Source organism: Sus scrofa, chromosome 5 (genome assembly GCF_054392235.1).
Source record: "Sus scrofa isolate SSC_HxYL_T2T_F1_AM1 chromosome 5, Sscrofa_HxYL_maternal_Yorkshire_Landrace_v2.0, whole genome shotgun sequence".
Taxonomy (NCBI): domain Eukaryota; kingdom Metazoa; phylum Chordata; class Mammalia; order Artiodactyla; family Suidae; genus Sus; species Sus scrofa.
Genome location: NC_139387.1, coordinates 97,215,600 through 97,238,941, shown reverse-complemented (window position 1 = coordinate 97,238,941; position 23,342 = coordinate 97,215,600). Strand labels below are relative to the sequence as shown.

At 40.9% G+C, this 23,342-nt stretch overlaps 1 protein-coding gene across 1 annotated transcript in view; it reads right to left on the bottom strand.

Moving 5' to 3' along the window:
• Positions 1-5,167: 5,167 nt before the first annotated feature.
• The window catches only part of LOC146403573 (uncharacterized), a 228,571-nt gene continuing 210,396 nt past the window's right edge, over positions 5,168-23,342 (bottom strand). The window contains exon 5 of the mRNA XM_085024908.1: positions 5,168-7,846. The gene's annotated coding sequence lies outside the window, so the exon portion shown is untranslated. The remainder of the gene's footprint in view (positions 7,847-23,342) is intronic.

Below are 23,342 nucleotides of genomic sequence, written 5' to 3'. Positions count from 1 at the left end.
CTATACTAGAGCTATCTGCGCCCGCTCAATTGCCAAGCCTTCTTTCTGTTGCCCGCTGGTTGGACCACCTCTGTGTTATCTCTGGAGGCTGATTCAGACTATGAGTTCCACTCCCCCAAAAACCAATCCTCAGTTATGGCAGCTACTAATGTCTCTAAAAAACCTCCTCAGTCTCTAGATATACAGAGCCACATGGAACAGCATTCTCAGAAGCACCCAAACTGTGTTTATTGCATGATAAAAATTTGATCTTCCCTGTGGAACTGTGCAGAAGGGGGAAGAAGGCTCAACTTCCCTGTTGCTTTATCATGCTTTGTCACCAGGGCCTTTACAGAGTTTGCACTGCCCGGTATGAAGGTATTGGATCCCTCTTAAATCAGATCCTACCTTTTCGCCTGAGTCCCTTTTCCCATGGAGTTCAGACCTTGTCATGGGATAGCTACCATCTGATTCCTTCCATCTCTTAATATCTCTTTCTAGGCTCTCAAAAAAAAAAAATATATATATATATATTTGGCTGTGCCCATATGGAAGTACCTGGGCCATGGATTGAACCCACATCATAGCAGCAACCTGAATCACTGCAGTGACACCAGATCCTTAACCCACTGCACCACAAGGGAACTCCTAAGCTCTTCCATATTGGTGTATAAAAATAGACTTTCTTGGGTCTGTGCCATTGGTTTGCCAAGCATGCCTGGGCATGAACTCTAGCAAGAGAATACGCCTAGGTTCATGAGGTTGAAATATCTGCTATTAGAAGAGGCATGTTACTGGAAACTGTTTTCCAATTTGGTCTATACCATCAACGCATTCTTGGTGTGTGTACTGGATACCTGTCATGCACGACCTCACATCCTCTCAGCCTTGTCTGCTACTTCAGCCCACTGCCGTGACATTGAGTTCCTTTTAGTCTTTGTCAGCTTCCCATGGGTATAAATCTGATAGTGTTTCACCTGCACCCCCATCACATACTTCTTGCTTCCTATCTCAGGTCTTCTCTTATGCAAGGTGCAAGAATATACCTAGGGGAATATTAGCACTACCACTTTGCAACCCAAAAGTAAGGAGGTCAGTCATGCCATGAGACCACCCTTGACCAATAAATGATAGAAGCTAACGAATACATAGTTCTCCTCTTCTGTCTTCTAGGCAGGCTTTTTTGAGACACAGTTCATAAGGTTCCTCAGAAAGCTCCAGTGAGAGAGTTGTCTTGAGAGAGTTGCCTGCACTAGTGGTCAAACCAGTAACTCATTCTTACACTGGGTTTCCCTTTTTCCCTGTCCCATCCCTTACTCCCCATTCCTCCTCTCTGGGATCACCTCTTAAATAAAATATTTCAGACTCTGTTTTCTGATAAAGCCAAGCTAAGAGAGTATATCATGGCTTGTTGTTTAACTGTCTAAGAGAAAGAATTAGGCTTTGGGACCAAAGAAGCCTAGTTCAAATTGTCTCTAACTGTATGACCACAGACAAATGATAACCACTCTGAACCTCATCCCTCATCCTTATAGTGGGGATAACATGACTGACCTCATTGTGTTTGTCTAAGTATTGAATGGAGTGTCTATGTGAGGAGCCAGCGGCATGCCCGACACGAGCCAGCACTCACTCAGTATTCATTCCCTTCTTCTTTTTATTCTCACCCTTTGCTCCTCCTGGTCTTTTTTTTTTTTTTTTTTAAGGGAGAGTTGTGGACACAGGCATAATGAAGGGATAGTTTTGTGTACTTCAAATGTACATACTCAACAGCACAGAGATGGATACATGTATAAAATTCCATTAAGCTGAACCTTTAAACTCATTACTTTATGAAAGTTACTGTAATTTTTATTTTTTATTTTTTTTGTCTTTTTGCCACTTCTTGGGCCACTCTCGTAGCATATGGAGGTTCCCAGGCTAGGGGTCCAATCAGAGCTGTAGCCACCTGCCTACGCCAGAGCCACAGCAACGCAGGATCCGAGCTGTGTCTGTGACCTACACCACAGCTCATGGCAATGCCGGATCCTTAACCCACTGAGCAAGGCCAGGGATGGAACCTGCAACCTCATGGTTCCTGGTTGGATTCATTAACCACTGTGCCACGACGGGAATTCCTGGTTACTGTAATTTTTAAAAAGTTTTTTAAAAGCATCAGAAAATTTAAGTACTCTCTAAAAAGGAGGAATATATCATTGTTCAAGAATATACATTTAAGGGAGTTCTTTTGTGGAGCAGCAGGTTAAGATCTGGTGTCGCCACTGCTGCAGTGAGCGTTGGGTCTCTGGCTCTAGAACTTCCACATACTGTGGGCATGGCCAAGAAAAAAAAAATTAATTTAAAATGGAGAGAAAAATGAGATTGACGACTAGATTCTTCTGTCAGAGCAGGAACTCTTTCCTTTAACAAGTTTTAAATGAAAATACTCATTGATACATCAATATATATTTTAATATTTAAATACACATGTATTATATAATATAATATACAAACGTATTGATGTAATTATTATATACCTTGTATATAATAATATATAAATATACTATATATACTAATATACAGATAAAATAACATGCCTTATTATAATATATATATTATATTTTAATAGTCAATTAGTACATTTTCACTTAAAATTTATTAAAGGAAAGTGTTCCTTCTCTGACAGAATGATATATAATTATTATACATTATATATAATTTAAATATATAGATTTTATTATTAGGGTGTGGCCCTAATAGACAAAAAAAGAAAAGAAAAAGGTTAAAAAAGAATCCATTATGTCTGTGCCCTAATATGTCAATATCCCTCAGATAACCACTTACAAAGATATCAGTGATGATAGAGAGATGATAGATAGAGGGAAAGAGAGATACACACATACACACAATAGACCAAAATTCAAATAATTCTTGAGTAGGATAAAAATAGCTACATTCACAGGAGAATTTCTGCTACGCCTTGCATTGAACCAGATTTGTTACTCATTAATCCATTCCATCCTCACAATAATTAGCATATTATCCCCATTTCTCAGATAAGGAAACTGAGACTTTAAGAGATTTGAGTAACTACCTGAGATTAAACAGTTGATTAGTGGCTAGTAACCTACTCTTACTGCTGATCCTAAAACTGAATCATTAACTCAACCTAGTCCTACTTCCTACCATCTCATTCTATAAATGTTCAAAGTTAATCCCAGAGAAATTTAAAAGCCTGACCAAAGTTTCTATTGTTCACTAGCAGAGAAAAGACTTCTAACATACAGGCTAGGGGTTGAATCGGAGCTGCAGCTGCTGGCCTACACCACAGCCACAGCAACCCAGGATCTGAACCTCATCTGCGACCTACACCACAGCTCACAGCACGCCGGATCCCCAACCCACTGAGCAAGGCCAGGGATCAAACCCGCATCCTCATGGATTCTAGTCGGATTCGTCTCCGCTGAGCCAGGACGGGAACTCTGTGACTTCTGTTTTAAACAGCAATTGCTATTACCTGAAGAGATCACAATAAAAGGAGGGTGGCTGGCCCTGGCTGTGTGCTTGAGGGAAGTGACTATAGGGACGTTGTAAAATTCTAACCTACTCGTGAAGTTCAAAAGTAGCATCATTATCCTTTCTGCCGTCAGCACTATACTGCTGGGCATGTTCCCAGCATCTAGCACAGTGCCTGGCACATAGTAGACACTCAATGGATGCTTGCTGAATGGATATTCAATATAAATATAAGCAGTATACTGTGGACAAAATAGAAATCAGTGTCCTCTGAACCAAAAAAATAAATTCTTTCCCCCTTAACATTGTGCAGATAATACCAATGAAAAGATATGCTTTCTTTCCCTTGCCCCCAGCTCACGTCAGGACAATTTTTATTTGGATCTGTGAGACAGCTGTGTAAAAACAGGCTTATCCGTCAATTCTTTGAGCTAACGATCATGACATTGCGACTTGTCACCAGATCTCAAGGCCAGATCTTCCAGGTCAATCTAACTCCATTTGTGTATTACTTGTTCTTTTGCAATAAAATTCCAATATTAGGAGTTGATTATTTACCCCCAATGATGGACAAGGGGCCAGACTCTGCTCACCCCTGAAAAGCCTGTGCAGAAACTTACAACATGAAATGGGAGTTTTCTTTTCCTCCTTTCTGTTAAATTCTAACTCACCTCCCTTCACCCACATGGCAAGACTCCCTGCCTGCCTCAGGCAGCCTCTGCCAGCCAGGCCAGGCCAGATCTTGAAGATCTGAAGGTCTGAAGCAGGGAGGCCTAAAAGGAAATAATACTCTCATTCCAAAGTTACTTTGTCTTCACGGGGAAAATTTTTTTTCAAAGAAAAGTAAACGCAGCCAATCTGAGAAATCTTAGTTGATTATTTACTCTCACTTAACCTTCGAAAGATTCCACTGCAAAAGGTAGGGCAGGTATTTACACAGTTCACAGCCCAGGAACTTCCTTTCCTCTGCATACCCAGCTGAGTTAAGCTATTTGGCTGCGGCTTATCCATAAAGAGGCCAAGTCTATGACCCTCTGCATTTCCCCACTTGCCTCACAGTGACTATTCAAAGGCTGCTAACAAGGCTGGAAGAGTTAGATTTTGCATCGTGCTTGAATTATTGATGGAGCTTTGCAAATCAGCTTTACCTGTGCATGTGACTACCCTTAGCTAATCTTTACTGGCTATGAGGAAGGTTGTCAACCTAAGGGCTAGTGAAGACTTAAACTCTATAAAGGGAAACTTTCTCAAAGCACAAGATCAAAACTCAAGTATGAGTTTACTGTTATAAAATAATGCTTCTGGAGTTTCGAGGTAACATTTTATGGGACTTGAGATTTTCAGACCAAATCTTTGTGTAGAGATAAGAACTGTTCTTCTTTAGAAATATTATTATTAATCACCTAAAGTAAGTACTCAAAAGACTTAAATGCTATTGCAGAATAGGAAATAATGCCATGTAGAAATTCATGCTGAGGGCTGTTGTTTCAAAGGGTATAAGGAGCACCATCCATCCCTCTTGGGGTCCTTTAAAAATAGACTCAGTGAAAGTGGAGTGGCTCATGTTACATAAGAGGCAGAGTGAAGATGACACATGGTAACTAGACTTAACCCCCAAATTAACAATGCACTGTTATTATGACCATATCAGTTAGGAAAAGCAATTTGGTACAGATAACAGAGGTACTATGAGTGGCTAAAGCAAATCCATGGTTTATTCTCATACATTAAGTTGGAAATGTACAAAAATTAGGGACTCAAGTGTTCCATGTTTCTCTTCCACCATCTTTAACCTCGTGATCCAAGATGGTTGCTGAAGTTCCAGCTATCCCATCCATATCCCAGGAAAGAAGAGAAAGAAGAAAAGGCACAAAAGGAGAGTCCTAGCTTGTTTCCCAGAAGCCTCACCCATAGAGTTGCCAATTTGGTAAATGAAAATATCGATATAGTCTATGGGACATACTCATATTAAAACTTACTCGTTGTTCATCTGAAATTCAAATTTAACCAGGGAACTCATATTTTAACTTGACAATGCTGCCCTCCCAGCAACAACTCTTTAGGCCTCGTTAGCCACCCCTACTGTAAGGGAGGCTGGGAAATGTAGTCTTTAGCCAGGCACATCACCATGTCTGTATTGTTTCACTAAGGAAGAAATGGAGAGTGAATATTGCCTAAAGAGCCAATGTCTTTGAGGGAGTGAGAGTTAACCTGGGAAAAGGCCAGGGCCTCATCCATACCCCACACTTCTGTGCAGCACGCCCTGACTGCATCAGTGCTTCGTGGTCACTCTGGCCTCTGAATATCTTTGACTTTTTTTTGCCTCACTCTAGATACAAAGTAAAGATACTGATTTTTAATAAACATACAAGAATGAATATATTCAGGAGTTCATGTTGTCTTCCAAGGGATTAGACCTTAACAGGGCTGCCACCCTTCAAAATAGTTTTGAAATTTCGATCCTGATGAAGCAGTAGTCTTTCCTTACGAGGGATATTGCAGGTTCAGGCAAGACCAAGGAGGCCTTGGAAATGGGTCCTCTCTGAGGGGCGCATTCAACAAATTTCATTGCGCATCCATCTTATACCATGCCTGCCCAGAGCTTCCTTCCATCATGATAAGAACACAAGATTATTTTCTGGAATGTCACCAGCTCCAGCCAGTGGGGACAGGATGGACAAAGTAGGTTGTTTAGGAAACTGGCCTTGGAAAGCTCAGTGGCCTCTCATAACTTAATCATCTGTGGTCTGATCAACTGCAGTAAATCATGGTTTATATTGTGTTGCTTCCTAAAATAAAGATAGGGTGTGATGGTGGGAAAAGAAAATTAAAATCCTCTCCATGTTTCCCTTGAAAAATTCTCATTTCGAGTCCCTTTTGCCTGATGGTGGCCGCCTACAGTTCCTACCCTCTATTAAACCATGCTGCCATCCCGTTTCTCTGGCTCTTACCTGGATGAACTTGCAGTGTTTTAATAAGGGTCAGTCTTTACTTATAAAAAACAACATCCAACCTATCTGCAGGTCCCTTCCTTGGGATAACTGTGTGGTCATCAAGCTTTCAAAAGTAGGGATAAAATTATTTTTCGAAGATTGAACCTTAATAACTCCATTTCTATGGTTCAACGCCTTTCCTGGATGGTTGCTGGGCAAACATCTCCATGCAGGTACTGATGACAGTAAACACATTACATGTATTCAGCCTGGGGTTTTACCACATTCACTTCTGGGTTTGTCATATGCTCTCTCGCTATTTATACTGCTGTGGGTCAGCTACTTGATACTTAATAAAATTTGCCTCCAAGCTGTCCTGCAGGGAGAATGACCTATGGGGGGAGGGGACGTTGTTCCAACCCTGTAACCTCTGACGATTGCCCAACAGCCCTCTGAAAAGGTTGCAGGACTGGAGCGAGTGAAAGTCCCCGCCACTTCCTGGCACTGAACGGCACCAAGTGCAGTAGTGTAAATAGAATGATAGCCCCCGCTTTTGGGGGGCCATTCTAGCCAAACTCTCCCACGTGGGAGCAACTGTAGACTGCACGAGCAATGTGGAAATGCAGCCTCCGCTCAAGGTCAGAACAGGCAGGTTCATCAGTGATGATTTTACCAACCTTTCAGTTATTTCAGAAGCAAGAAGAGAACACAACAGAGGCAAGAATGGATCTATGGGATGAAAATAAAGAGCCATTTATAACCCAAAACGAGACTGCCAGGAAAAACAAACACACAAAAAAGTACATTTTATCAGAAGCCTGCCCTGCTCAAGGCTAGTGTGGTACAAGGTACTGAGTGTTCAGCTTCCTGGGCCAAGAGCTACAGTAAAACTGCTCCCCACCCCCAACGCCACCCAAGCTGCTCCACTCCTGTCAGCCGGATCAAGCAGCCTTAACCACCTGGTGGAGAAGAGCTTTTAGTGTTTTCTAAGTGTGTGCTGGGTGGATGTTTCACATTTTTGATAAAGATGCGGAGTCATGTTGCAACACTTAGCAAGTGCTCCTGCCTAAGAGTTGTGCAATTTCAGGAGGCCCAGCGCTCTGCGCACCAGCAGGGCACAGAGTACCCACGGCTTACGTAATGCATGGATGCACCCTCAGATTTCTCCCCACAGCCTTTGGAAGAATTTTCAGGCTCCGAACTTGGCCCTGAGGTCTGGCAGTTCTTTGCCCCAAGGTGTGTGGAATGGCTTAGCTGTTGGCACCTGCTGGTGAGGTGGAGAAAACTGCCGAGGGCTGATCTCTCTCTGGCAGCAGACCAGAGGAGGCTGGCTCTGGTCCCGACGTGGCCTTGGCTTACCTGGAAGCACCCCGTCATGAGGGGGAATGAGGACTTTTCATCTAAGAACATCTAGGCCAGAAGATTGCACGGGGCTGCTCCTATAATTGACAGAAATGAAATAGATTTCTCAAAACCAAGGCATTCTACAAACATCAGGAGCACAGCTGGTAAATTGTAAATGTTTAACACACAGCTCCTTTGTCTGATGATGGGAGATGGGTGGGCTCACCTGGATCAGAGTATAAATTAGGCCATGTGGGTTTGATGCCTTCTCACCTCCAATCCCTGTACTTGCGCCTGCCTCCCAACTTGGCTTTTGTTTCCATCCAGGTCTTCCACTCCACAAAGCTTTGAGCATCTGCTCTGTGCCAAGTGCTGTGCCAAGTGCTGGGCATCAGGCAGGGCTTTCAAAGCACATGGTGGCCCCCTGCAGTGCACGGGCCAGTCCTGCAGGGGCCTCCTCTCCTGGGTCACTCTCAGCCCCACCCATGTCCCCAGACTATCCCTCTCTCCATTCACCTCCTGTGACTCCTTCTCCTCCCTTCTGGATGGGGCTATTTCTTTATACTTCTTATCATAGTGCTCTAACCAATTATTCTTATACAAGGGTTGTTTTGGTAATCACTGGTTCCTCTCAGGAATTTCTGTCCATTAAAAAGTGATGGTTTGAAGAAATTATGTCTCCCATGAGATGAACAAGGGACCAATTGGGGAACTGGAAACAGGGTGCAATATATTGTCTGAGCAGACCCTGTCCCATTTCATGAGGGAGAGATGTTGCTTCTTCAACCCTCTTCACTTATTATTGGTGAGCTGTGTGCATGGTGGTTAAAATAATAAATTCTGGAGCTGAACTATTTGGGTTTAAATCCCAGCTTTGAAAGTTATAATCTTAGGAAAGGCATTTGATCTCTGTTCCTTAATTTCCTCCTATGAAAAGATGGTAGAAATAGCTAAGTATATCTCACAGGGTAGTTTGAGGATGACTATGAATGAGTAAGTATGATATTTTATAATACGGGCATTCGTGGTAAGTACTCTGTAAATATATTAACTTTGATTTTTCATAAGGCCAACTCTATCCCTTCTGCACTGTAGATTCTCATACGAGTTGTCGTACTGAGGGAGAACATGTAATTCAGGGCTGCAGTTTTGTCATCTGCAAAATAGGAAGTAGTGATTGAAAGAGGATGTGGGGGCAAAGGACCAGTCAGGTAACCAGCTTCTGGTCTAGGTTTTCTACTGCCTTTCTGACCTTGGAGAACTCACTTAAACTCTTGCAGCCCAGAAATTGGACTTGATTGCATTTTCCAAACTCAGGTTATTCAAATAACCTCGCAGAATCATTACCATAGGACTGAATCACATCCCTCTACCTGGCCACTTACTTGATCTGTTCATGTAGATAATCTTTAAATGAACTCACTTTCCAATGTAGCCTCACAGTAAGAAATCCACACACTCAAAGGTGTGAATGGTAATTATGGATTTTTCTAATCCATGTTAAAATAAATACCAAGTGAAATTTAAAAGTATTTGTGAGACCTGAAAAGACATTTTTCCAAGGAAGATATACAATGGCCAACGAGCACATGGACAAATGCTCAACATCACTGATTATAAGAGAAATGCAAATCAAAACTACCATGAGATATCACCTCACAACAGTCAGAATGGCCATCATTAATAAGTCCACAAATAACAAGTGCTGGAGAGGGTTTGGAGAAAAGGGAACCCTCCTGCACTGCTGGTGGGAATGTAAGCTGGTACAACCACTATGGAGATCAGTATAGAGATACCTCAGAAATCTATACATAGAACTACCATATGACTCAGCAATCCCGCTCTTAGGTATATACCCAGTCAAAACGTTCCTTAAAAAAGACACATTCACCTGCATGTTCATTGCAGCTCCATGCACAATAGCCAAGACATGGAAAAAACCCAAATGTCCATCGACAGATGATTGGATTAGGAAGATGTGGTGTATATACACAATGGAATACTACTCAGCCATAAAAAAGAACAAAATCATGCCATTTGCAGCAACATGGATGGAACTAGAGACTCTCATCCTGAGTGAAGTAAGTCAGAAAGAGAAAGACAAGTACCATGTGATATCACTTATATCTGGAATCTAATATAAGGCACAAATGAACTTTTCCACAGAAAAGAAAATCATGGACTTGGAGAATAGACTTGTGGTTGCCAAGGGGGAGGGGGAGGGAGTGAGGTGGTTGGAGAGCTTGGGGTTAATAGATACAAACTATTGCCTTTGAATGGATTAGCAATGAGACCCTGCTGTGTAGCACCGGGAACTACATCTAGTCACTTACGTTGGTGCATGATAATGTGCGAAAATAGAACGTGTACATGTAGGTGTAACTGGGTCATCATGCCGTAAAGTAGAAAAAAAATTGTATTTGGGAAATAACTATTAAAAATAAATAAATAAAATATTTGCATGGTGAAAAAAAAACTGTTAAAAAATTAAAAAAAAAAATAAAAGTATTTGTGTATACCAGTGACGTGTACATGCCATTTTAGGAAATTTTGGATGAAATGTTCATGTGCTCCAGCCAGTTCTGAATCCTCTTGGTTACTACTACACAATTTTCATGCGGTTATTTAACTTTGGATGTTTCTTTGTATCATTCACTTCATTGAGGGCACAGACTATGGCTTATACATCCTGAGGCACCTAGCACCTAGACGAGTGCTTGGTAAATGTTTAATTTTAAGTTATAAGTACATGCATACATAGACACAAATATATGTGACCTACTAATGACCAGGCCGATACGGAAAATGCTCATTTCTCTTTCTCTGCATCAACATCACTATGTTCCCAGGGTAGCTATTCACTGAATGAAGTGAGGCATGTGGAGTTCCAGGCCGTGAGTGGGCACTCAGGAAATGTTAGCTTCCCTGATTGCCTTCCCTCTTCCTGTGCTCTTTGTTAGTGTAGCTGTTTGTCCATGTGAAAATGAGCCCACTTCCTTAGGAGTTTATGGCCTTGGCTATTGTTGAGTCATAATAATTGTTGTCCTCAATGGCAGCCCTAAAAGTATCCGTTCTCAGGTCTAGAAATATCTGACCAAAGGAAGGAATTATGTTTCTAAATGCTATTACAGAAGAAGTCTCAAGAAATTGGTGATTTACTGAAATCTCATCAGTTAAAATTTAATGGGCACCCACAGAATCATGGCACAGTTCTGGGTTCACAGATTGAACAATTTCTCAATTAATAAACACTTATTAAGCACCTTTTGTGTAAACAATCTTGGGAGATACAAATCTGAATGAGGCTATCAGACTGTGAAGACACCAGAAGATTGTGAGTGATTTGAAAGTGAGGCGTATCTCTTAATTCATCTTTGCACCCCCCCACACAAACCCAGGGCTTAGCAAAGCATACACATGTGGTAAGTATACATTAAATATTTGTTCCACAAATGAACAAATGAATGAATGAAGATGCCAGTCTAGCACTTAGAAGAACTCATATTTTGAGCAGAGGGAAGGCATAGACAAATGTGTTAATTAACAGTAAACCAAATATTTCAAGAGATAACACAGGCTATTATTGATATTACAATATCAACACAGGCTCCTGAAGGTTAAATGAAAGGTGTACTGTCATATACCTTCTCCCCAAACATGGTGTGTTGATTTAGCACCAGGTCTCAGAAAAGAATGTATATTAACAGCCACTCTTCCATCCTTATCATTTTTCCACCTGCCTGTGAGCCCAACTTTAGAGGGAGGTTGCTAGGTTGCTATCATGTGACTGCTTTCTAAAGCCATCAAATTTATCAGCTCCTGGGAGCCAGGAGGGTATTATTTAATGGAAACAAATTGACGCGTGTTTATCCTCTCAATCAGTCTTCAGTCATCCACAGGCAAAGAGAGAAACGGTAATGATGATTCTTTAAGAGCTATGAAATTAGAATGTATGAGAAATTAAAAGACTAATGAATAATTTTGCGGGCTCTAAGTCAGGGTGACCCTTCATCATGAAAGGGCCTTTGCCATGACTTCCTAGGGAGAGGTGCTGGACTTTGTACATAGTTCTTGAGGATTCCAAACTTTCAGCATTAAAAATAGCAGCCCCATATCAATTTGTTATAATTATTCATTAGTTACTGAAATGGTCTTCCCAAATATACACTTAACTGAAACAGGCCTTCTCCTGTAGAGTTTTAAATGATTCAGTCATTAATCAAACCATATATTTCAGCCTATTTCATTGGCTAACATTACCATTACCCACTAAACCCTAATTCATTGGGAAGAATGCCATTTACTTTAGAATTCTTTTTTAAAAATGATTTATGTACCTGGCCAATAAAAGTTTTGAATAGTACAAAACATCGGGAGTGGAAAGTAAATTTCTACGAACCTCTAGGACCCAGTCTCACAGTCTTTCCCATAGAGGCATCCACTGTTTTATTTCTAGGGTGTCCTTCCAGAAATATTCTATGTATATACAAGCATATGTGCCCCTTCTTCCTTACAACCGTTCCTCTGTTCCTTGATGAAACTTAAGATATTGCGGGGTTTATTGCAAATCCAGATAGTTAGATTTACCTCTTTCATTTTAACATCTGCACTATATTCCATCATACAGATGTCCCAAAATTTACCCAGGCCTCTCTGATAGACAAATGGTTTCCAATCACTTGCTCCTGCAAACATCTTTTTGCACATGTCTGAAGAGAACAATGAATCAATGCCTTAACACGGAATTGCAGAGTCAAAGGATGTATGAATCAAACGGTGACACTCAAGTTTTGATGCGATTTGCCAAAAGTAAAATATTTGTTCTTGTCAGAATCAAAAGTAAAGACTATTTTATTTTAAACTTTAATACCTCAGGTAAGCAGCACATTTCTTTATAAAATGTATTTGTCAATGCCTTGCCCACGTAAACACACACACACACACACACACACACACACACACACACACACACACACACACAGACATTACTATGAATCCCTTCAAAATATACTTTGACAAAACTCTTTCAGGGAGGAACTTGCCAGAAGTTTCTTACGACCACATTGCGTGAGGGTTGCAAGGGAGGTTAGTTCACGGCTACCACACGTTCTCCACTGGGACCTTGCTGTGTTTACTACCCTTTGTGGCCCTGGTCATTTAGCAACACTACTTTATTTTTCTTTTGTAACCAAAGGCCAATTTACGGCCCTGCCGCCTCCCTCTTTCTTCTTAGTCTCCAGTCACGTCATTTCTTCTCACCAGTATTCCCTCGCCAAAGTAACCAGTCTTAAAATGTCAGGTCAGGCAGGAGTCCCCATTGTGGCTCAGTGGTAATGAACTCAACTAATATCCATGAGAATCAGGTTCAATCCTTGGCCTCGCTCCGTGGGTCAAGGATTCAGCGTTGCCATGAGCTGTGGTGTAGGGCACAGATGCAGTTTGGAACCTGTGTGTCTGTGGCGTACCCCTAGCCTGAGAACTTCCACCTGCCACACAAATGGCCCTAAAAAAAAAAAAAAGAAAGAAAATGTCAGGTCAGGCAGACTATGAGTGCATCCACGGAAAGGGGCCTACCACAATGGAACTTTGATTTATTTAATTTTCTATTACTTGTGGGAGTGAGTTTGTAAACAACAATCCTGTCCTCTGCTCAGCTGCCACTTCCCTTGCTGACTTCCTGCATTAAAAAAAAAAAAAAAGCAAAGAGACCGAGAAGAGTCTCTCCAGTTTCTCTAGTGTTTACCCAACACACACTCTGTGCTAAAATCCTGGGCTGGAGCTACTTTTCTATTTGCCCTTGTAACATGAGAAACCTGTGGAGGTTTTGTGTTTGTTTTGTCACTAGCTGTAACCATTCTCTTTTCTCTGCTTTTGACCACAAACCCATAACCTTCTGGTAGCCACTGAAAATCTACACCTGACCAGGCTGAACTGAGTGAAGTCATTTTGGTTCTGTTGGTGATAACCAATGAAACTAATGTTCTGCTTACTTAGAGTGGGTTGTAAATTTAAGAAAATGGCTTATGCTCTACTTCAAATATTTTGGCATGGGGGGGTCCATCAATCCATGAAATATAATTACTATAATAGAAGTAACCAAGAAACTTCATTTATTTCATAAATGTTACCTCAGGATGACTCTCAAAGAGCCAGAGGCTGTGGATGGGAAAAAAATTAGATTTAGAATCTGCAAGGAAACAATTTCAATATCCCCATGCTGTGAGCCACTTAAGTTTCTTAGTTCAGATTGCCCTGCTCACTCAGGAAGCAAAGATAGAAACAGATCTTTCATTTAAAGTGAGAGTAAAAAAAACACTGCTCTATGTTGACATTTTGATGGTAAACTTCAAACTTACATGAATCCTGCCTGTGAAGGAGTTTGGGAGTTGGCGCTGCTACTCTTGATCCTGCCAAGATCACAGGGTCACCAGAAGCAGGAGCCCAGGGACTTGGGAAAGGAGATGAGGATAGACAACAGGTGGGAGCCACCAAACTATTCCAGACCAGGCTGAAGACACCTTGAAAGGAAGGCTCCAAATGCAATCCACCGGCCTAATCCTTCAATGGAGCGGTTTCAAAATCAAGACAATTTGCCACTTTTAGGCACTTATACCAAAGACACAAACATCTCTTTGGCAATGGATTTCTTTATTTTCTATCTCCTTTTATTCAACAAGCATGCATTAGTCAGGTTTTACGGCCTAGGCTTTCACTTAGGTGCTCTACAAAGACTAAAAAGTCATCAACTCTGGCCCATAGTGGGCACTCATTAAATGTTGTTAAATGAATGAATCAGTGAATGCATGAATGAAGGAATAAAGCTTATAATCAAGTTAGGAGATAAAACACAGACAAGTAGGTCGTATGTGCAGAATACAGTGGTGTGAGTGCCCAGTTCTACCCAGATTAGTGGACAAATGCCTCAGACTTGAGGTGACAATTAAATAGGTAATAGCCAGATAAATGGGGGAGGAAGAGGTCCTAACGCAGGAAGTAAAAGAGCATAGCATGAACTATGATCTAAGGCAGACATCATCAAACCAGAGCTCATGGACCAAATCTTTCCTACCACCTGCTTTTGTAAATAAAGTTTTACTGGGACACAGCCATGTCCATTCATTTACATTTTCTCCATGACTGCTTTCACACTAAAACAGCAGTACTGAGTAGTTGCAACAGAGACCACAATACCCAAAAAACCTAATATATTTACTAAATATTCAAGGACCTGGAGGATAGTCCCAACTGCTGGACCATGTGGTCCAAAAAGAGGTTCAGTGAGAGATGAGACAGAAAGGGGAGCAGGGACCAAATCCTGAAAGTTCTTTTATGCCATATTAAGAAATTTGGTACCAATGGGGAGAGGAATTGGCAAGATGGGGGGGGAAGGGGGAGGTGATGAAGAGAGACAGACTGCTGTGTATAAAATAAATAAGCCACAAGGATGTATTGCACAGCACAATGAATATAGCCAATATTTTGTAATAACTATAAATGGAGTATAATTTATAAAAATTTTGAGTCACTATGTTGTACACCTGAAACGAATACAATATTGTAAATCAGCTATATCTTAGTAAAAAAAAAAAAAGAAAGAAATGTGGTCTTCACTTCTTTAAGAAATGGGTAACAAAAACAGTTTTGCATTTAGAAAAGTTTCTCAGGCATCGGGATAATTTTTATTACCAGGATAATTGTAGATAGATGGAAAATTGCAGCAAAAGGCCAGCTCTCCAAGCTTTATATCTCTGACAAATTTCTTGATTCAGCAGACATCAGGGAGCTTACCATTTGTTATTACAGATCCTGCTGTATGCTTGAGAAAGAGAACCTGGCACACAGACGATCAATGTCTGCTGGATAAAGGAATTAAGGAAGGGTTGCAGACAATATTTTAATAGCATCACTATCAGAAAGTTTCCTGAATAGGCTGCCTTTGCTATGAAACCACTAGCTGAGACTTCCGCTGGTCTCCAGTTTCCACACGAATACACACTGAGTTCCAGGCATGAGGAGGTTAATAGTGAAACATAAACCAGAGAGAAATTCCTTCCCTTCATCTCCAGTGCCAACATCATTAAATACCAGTCACTGGCTGAACCTGTGTTTATTCCATGCTCAGCGGCCTAATGAGAGGGGATGGGACAAAAAGCAGCTCTGCTAATAACTGTCATAAAAATAATAATATCACTTGGCTCCATGTGGCACCTTTCACTGGAAAATCTTGAATCATTTTTTTCTCTTGGGCAACAATTATTTCCATTCTACTTCCACTAAAGGAAAAATCAAAGCATAGAGAGAGGTTCTGACTTACCCAAGGTCACTGAGCTAACCAGAAAGGCAGTTTTTAAAGGTTGAGAAGGATTTGGGGATATGTGACATCTAATTTCCTTCCAAGCCTAGAATGTTTTGGGTTCATGACTCAGGAAGAAAATCAACATGATCCAAGCTCAGTGTCTCTGAAAAAAGAGTCAGAGGGACTCAGGCACAAGGGTCTGTTTCAGGTGCATGTTTTAATGCCACACATTGTTCCTGCCCATCAGATTTCAACATCTATCACTAAACTCCATCATAGACAAAGAGGCGCCTCTTGGAAGATCCAGTCTATGGAAGTGGAATCTGGTTTGGGGGTGTCTGTCCTTTCTGACCATTCTCCCAGCTGTGTCCCCCTATGAAGTCCAGGCCTCTCTATTCCTTTATTCATCAGAAGCCTATGCCTAGGACACCCACAGTTTCCAGCTGGTCAGTGATGATCCTGGTATATGCCTTTTGTCACAGTGTAATTGCCAATAAGTGCCCCCCTTCACTCTAAAAAATGTCCCAGAGTGGACCATAAATTAATTGTATAATCACTCTAGTTCTGACAAATTAGGAGACCTCAATGTGTAACACAAAAGCCTCTCTCTAATCATGACTATTCTGTCTCAGCTATTGTGGTTACCTAGACCCAGTATCTTAAACTCACAATAGACCCAAACTCCTAATCAGTTCAGGGATCTCCTCTGATGGGTAATCTAATCTCTGTACAAATAAGTTTGCTACTCAGCCCACATGACAGTTAATTACTAATTGTTGGAAATTACTTCCTCACTGTGGGCCACAATCTGCCTTTTCATAACTTTCACATGTTGATCTCCACACTATTCTCAAGAAGCTAAAGAATCAATCCTCCTTTCTGTTTCACAGGAGAACTCCCTGAAGTCCTCTGTTCACCAGTCCACGCATCAGGAACAAATTCTAGCCGAGCTTTGCAGAATGTGGCTTCAGAGTCATACATACCTGGATTTGGGTCTGGACTCTGTCTGCCATTCCTTAGCTTGGAGTGACAGAGTTACTTTTCTAATTTCACTTTTCTTGTCTATAAATTTTGAACAGATGTTAAATATATAAGCCAGGCAGTGTTGGTTAACTAGCCAATACCCATTTATCCTTTCTTCCTTCCTAACCAAGGTGCTCACTTATACATACTTGAGTTGTCAGACTCCCTTGCAGCTAGGTGTAGGCATGAAACACAGTTCTGGACAGTGAGGTGCAACTGAAGGTGCCAGCTGGGGTTTCTGAGAAACCTTGTTAGAGGAGGCATATTCAGCTTACATACATTGTTTTAGCTTTCCCCACTTAGCCTTTACCCTTCTTCTTTTCATCTAAAAATCAGTTGTAATGCATGAAGTAGAATAGCCATGTTACAAATATGAGCAAGAAAGCCCCCAAAGAAGGAGTTTGGGTTCTTTTTTTTTTTTTTTTTTTTTTTTTTCCTTTTAGGGCCGCACTTGCAGCATGTGGAAGTTTCTAGGCTAGGGGGTCGAATCACAGCTACAGCTGCTAGCCTACACCAGAGCCATAGCAATGCAAGATCTGAGCCATGTCTGTGACCTATACCACAGCTCAGAGTAATGCTGGATCCCAGACCCACTGAGCAAAGCCAGGGATTGAATTCCCAGCCTCATGGATACTAGTTGGATTCATTTCTGCTGTACCATAACAGGAACTTCCAAGCCTGGGTTCTTGATGGCATCATGGAGCCCCCAGACTCCCCCTGAAGTACTGGCTGTTAGACTTCTTACCCCTTGAAAAAAATAAATCCCTTTTTTGGCTAAACCATAGAAGCTGAATTTATGCTACCTGCAGTCAAGCCAACCCTAAATAATACACACAGGCATGCCTCATTTTATTGCGCTTCACATTTCTGTGCTTCAAAGATACTGCATTTTTCACACGTTGAAGGTTTGTGGCAACCTTTGTGTCAAGCCAGTCAGCCAGTGCCATTTTTTCCAACAGCATTTGCTCACTTCATGACCCTGTCACATCTTGTTAATTCTCACAATATTTCTAACATTTTTGTTATTATATTTGTTATGGTGATCTGTGATCAATGATCCTGGTGATACAACTCTGACTTGCTGAAGGTTCAGATGAAGATCAGCATTTTCACTGGTGATGGATGGATTTTTTAATTAAAGTATGAATGTTTTCTAGAAATAATGCTATTGCATACTCAATAGACAACAGTATAGTATAAACATAATTTTTCGATGCACTGGGAAACCCCAAAATTCATGTGACTCACCTTATTGCAATATTTATTGCACTGGTCTGGAACAAAATCTGAGATATCTCTCAGGTATGCCTGTACTTTAGAGTGAAATTGCTACATTGCCCAGCACATAGCAATACGCAGTGAATGGTTTGTTATGATCCCTATCTTGATTATTGTCATTATTAGTCATTGTCTTGGGCCTTAGAGACAGGGGCAAGAACATGTGGCTCTGACAATCCTGCTGATCTCCAAATAGCATGGTACAAAAAAAATGTGAGCTCTTAAGCACAAATAAAAGTCAGCTGCAGGTGTTTGGACAAGAGACAGCTCTGTTAACTTCTAATGAAGCCAGTTCTTCAAAGCACCTGTCAGATCCCCAAGGGACAGAGAAATAAAATTCCATCTGGGAGCAAGCACTTTCTGTCTTGAGAGCATACCTGGTTTCCTTCCTGGGCAGGGACTATATCCATGGGGTATAGAATGTCTCCTGGAAGTGTGAGCTTCTCTGAATGACAAGTGAAGCACAACCCTTCAAGGATGTCGTTATTTCATAGGAACACAATTTCTGCTGAGAACTCAAAGCCACATCTACAACCAGATGATCACAGGAGCACATGGGCAGATGCAGCCCTGGGAAGTGAAATTAGCTTTCTATAACCTAACCTAACTGCCTTCCAAGATCACACACAGATGGAACTGGCCATACATTCTTACATGGGTCCACCAAACCATCAATACATCCCAGCCCCACCCACTCCAGTCCCAGTCCACAGATACAGAGAGGAGTGCAGTGAAAAAGAAAATAAACAAATCAATCACTGTGGGTCTCAGAGTCAAACAGACCTAGGGTTTCAATCCCAACAGGTAGCCTATAAGCAGTTTTCCTCCCCTGAGCTTCTGTGATCACATCTGTAAAATGGGGATAAGAAGGGTCATCTATAAGGAATTGAAGGAGACGGCTGTGGAACAGTGCCCAGCATGGAGTTATCATTAGTTCCTCTGCCTTCCCTATTGGAAGAACAGCTTTATTCTTCCCCAAATCCAAGGAGCAGACTCAGCTCAGGTCACTGCTCCAAAGTACAGGTCACTGACTTCTGCCCTATGCGTCATCATCCATGTTTTTGAGCACATCTAGGGAGCCAAAGCCTTTCCAGAAGCTGAGGTCGTGAAGCAGAAAAAAGACAAAACCCTGCTTCCAGAGAGCAGATCTGGCTGGCCATGAGCAAAGCCATCCCTCTGTGGCCAGCCTGACCCCTGGGTATAGAAGCCCCCAGGAAACCTGGTAGGACAGGGCTGACCCATGTGGCCCTCCCACCAACCATAGTATATAAGACACCTGGACAAAAAGCTAAAGAGTGGGGAGCTGCTTTACCAAATCTCTCCATCTTCTGGACACAATACTCTCAGGCCCCAGCCTTAGGCAGGATGGAATATGACAGTTACAAGATCCACATCTCAAGCCATGAAGCCCATTCTTCTTGCTCCATCACCTGGCAGGTGCCCTTGGCTGCCAGTTTCATAGCTATGGTGGTACACATAGCATTTTGCTTGTCTCAGTGTCATGGGAGCTGCAACTAATATTCTTCTCATATTTCTCTTAACCATTGGCTTATCCAGGGATATGTATTAAACAGGGTTGTAGACAATGAGACTGGCTAGATAGTAATACATACATTCCTCTGTAGTTCCATAGACTAGCAACATAAAACCAGGCAGAAATTGGAAATTCAGGCTCACCACAAAATGTGTTTTGTCAGAAAGGATAAGAACAGACTAACTAGTAATAGCAAATGGTGAGCATTAACTGTGTGCCAGGCTCTGTACTGAGCACTTCACTTTCTATTATTGTCATCTCCATTTTAAAAGTGGGGAAACTGGGGTTCCCGTCATGGCGCAGCAGAAACAAATCTGACTAGGAAACGAGGTTGCGGGTTTTATCCCTGGCCTTCCTCAGGGGTTAAGGATCCTGCATTGCCATGAACTGGGGTGTAGGTTGCAGACTTGGCTCAGATCTGGCGTTGCTGTGGCTCTGGAGCAGGCTGGCGGCAACAGCTCCAATTAGACCCCTAGCCTGGGAACCTCCATATGCTGAGGGTGTGGCCCTAAAAAGACAAAAGACAAAAAAAAAAGGGGGGGGGACTGAGGCTTCTTGACTGTCATCTAGATATTAATTTCATAAATTTTAGATATTATAAATCCTTTCTCATTCTGTCCCCTTTTTGCTAATTTTGCATATTATGTCTTTCCTCTAACCAAAATTCTTAATTTTTAAAGTAGATTTGACTAAATTTTCTTTTTTTTAAAATTCATATTTTCCATTATAGATGATTTACAGTGTTCTGTCAATTTCTACTGTACAGCAAAGCAACCTAGTCATACATATATATATATGTTCTTTTTCTCATATTATCCTCCATCATGTTCCATTACAAGTGACTAGATATAGTTCCCTGTGCTATACAGCAGGATCTCATTACTTAACCATTCCAAGTGTAATAGTTTGCATCTATTAATCCCAAACTCCCAGTCCATCCCACTCCCTCCCCCTCCCCCTTGTCAACCAAAAGTCTGTTCTCCAAAGATTTGACTAAATTTTCAACTTACAGCTTGGATTTTGAGGATCCACTTTAACACCTCCACTATTCTCTTCTAGTAGTTTTATAATTTTACTTTCACACTGGATTTCTCCTTTATGTATGCTTGAGATAGTGAACCAATCTGTCTTCATATAATAAAGTGAACCAATCTATCTTCGTATAATAAGCTCTTTCCCACTACCAAGTAGTGGGTTTTAGACAATTCATCCTTTCCCCACTGATTTATTGTGCTATGTTTATTCCCAAAGGCTCCTGTGTAGACTTGGGTCTGTCTCTGATGCTCTATTCTTTTTCTTAAGGGTATTTGACTGCTTCTGCACCAGTTCCACACTGGTTTTATCTAGGAGAGTGAATCCCTCCTCTTTGCTCTTCCTTTTCAAAACTGACTTATGTATCATGAACCTTTATCCCTTTGTATAGATTTAGAATAAGCAGGTTGAAGTCCTCAAAAACACTTTGCCATAATTTTAACATTGAGTTTATAGGTAATTTTAAGGGAAACTGACGTATTTACATGTCAAAGATATGGTACAGCTTTCCATTTTTTCATTTCTTTAAAAACATGTAATTGAGTTTTAAAATTTTCTCAGAAAAATCTTTGTTAGGTTATTTCCTACAAACTTTATAGTTTGAAAATGGAATCTTATTTTCTATTGTATTTTCTAGATGGTTTTGCTAAAGTTGATAAAAACTAGTAACTTCAAAAAATGATCAGATATTCACCATCCTTGCTGAAGTCCTTTCCTTTATTTCATTTTGTTGATTAGATCCAGGAACTCCAATATGTACAACAATTAACAATCAATGGTTACTAAACAGGAACAATGAAAGCAATACATGTCTGAATTCTCTTTTAAAAATCACATGGTCTGGTTCTTTAGAGTTTTCAAACAGTGCCTATATATATTACACTGTTTGAATTTTACAAACACCCCAAGAAGATAGGGAGAATAACTACTGGCCAATTTCACAGACAAAACTCAGTACAGCTGGGTTTGGGGAGCACGCAATTAGAAAGGAACAAAATTCATATTCAGGTCTTCTAAGTTCTCTTATTACAACAGGCTAACTTAGGTCTAGTCAAAATATGTAAAACTGCATGATTTAATTCAGTAATATACAAAGTAAATTTTTATTTACCTCATATCATCCTGCAAAAGATGATATGATATAATCCTATCATTTTTAAAGAAAGCTGTACCAACTGATATTAAAGGTTCTAAATATATCTTAAAGGTTTAAGAACCATGGAGCCATATTAATTTAGGTTGTAATTCTATTAAAATTTGGGGCCTATACAATGGCAAAACACTCAGTTTGAGTGTTTAGGTGAACAAGTCAATACTGTGGAGCAGAGGGAAACTGGGGAGAAATATTAATCAAATTGATGTTTCTAATATTGCAAAGCACAACTTTTATTTGCTTGGACTCATTTAACATTTAAAAGCTGCTGTAAAAATAGTAGTATTTCCATTTTTCAGGAGAAAAAACTAGGTAAATCAGTTTCTTAATTGTGCAAAAACAGCCTGTTGGGAAATGACAGACCTGTGAACAGAACTCATGAATTAAGCCTGAGTTTGGTCTACCAGCAATGTGTAATCAAGCCTCAGTGATTCTCTCCCGGAAATCAATGCCCCTTAAATACAAGGAATGACATTTCAACAGACACACAAGCAAATAATTCCCACAGCCCCTTTAAAAGACTGTCAGGAAGCAATTAGGACCGCATTTGTTTCTGACAACTAGGATATTTTCCTTCCTATCACTTGCATTTCCACTTAAGGAATGTGTGAGAGACAGTCGCCTCTAAATGTTGCTGTTACCTAGTGTGTACGCACTGCACTGACCTTTGAAGGAATGCCAGGTGAAGAGCAAGAAAACACCCATAAAGACAAAAAGATGCTCAAATAAGAAGAATCAAAGTATATCAGAAGAGCAAACCAGAAAACTATAGCCTTTTTTAAATGCAGCTTTGCAAACTGAGTAATAAAATACAATAATGTGGAGTTCCCATTGTGGTTCAGCAGGTTAAGAACCTGACTACTATCCATGAGGATGCAGGCTCTATCCCTGGCCTCACTCAGTGGGTTAAAGAATCTGGCATTGCCATGAGCTACAGCGTAGGTCACAGACTTAGCTCAGATCTGGCGTCGCTGTGGCTGTGGCTGAGGCTGGCAGCTGGCAGCTGCAGCTCCGATTCATCCCCAAGCCTGGGAACTTCCATATGCCACAGGTGCAACCCTGGGGAAAAAAAAAAAAAGGAAAAAATAGAACACAGTAATGTAACTAATAAGAAGGCCTACATAAATGTGAACAAAATGGGGGGAAAGGAACTGCTTCAAATTCATTAGAGTTATTAGAACCACTGATTTCCTTTGAAACAGCACATGATTTATAATGACATTTACTGTAAGCTAGCTAGCAAAAATCTTATTTTTATGGGGAATAAATATTGTC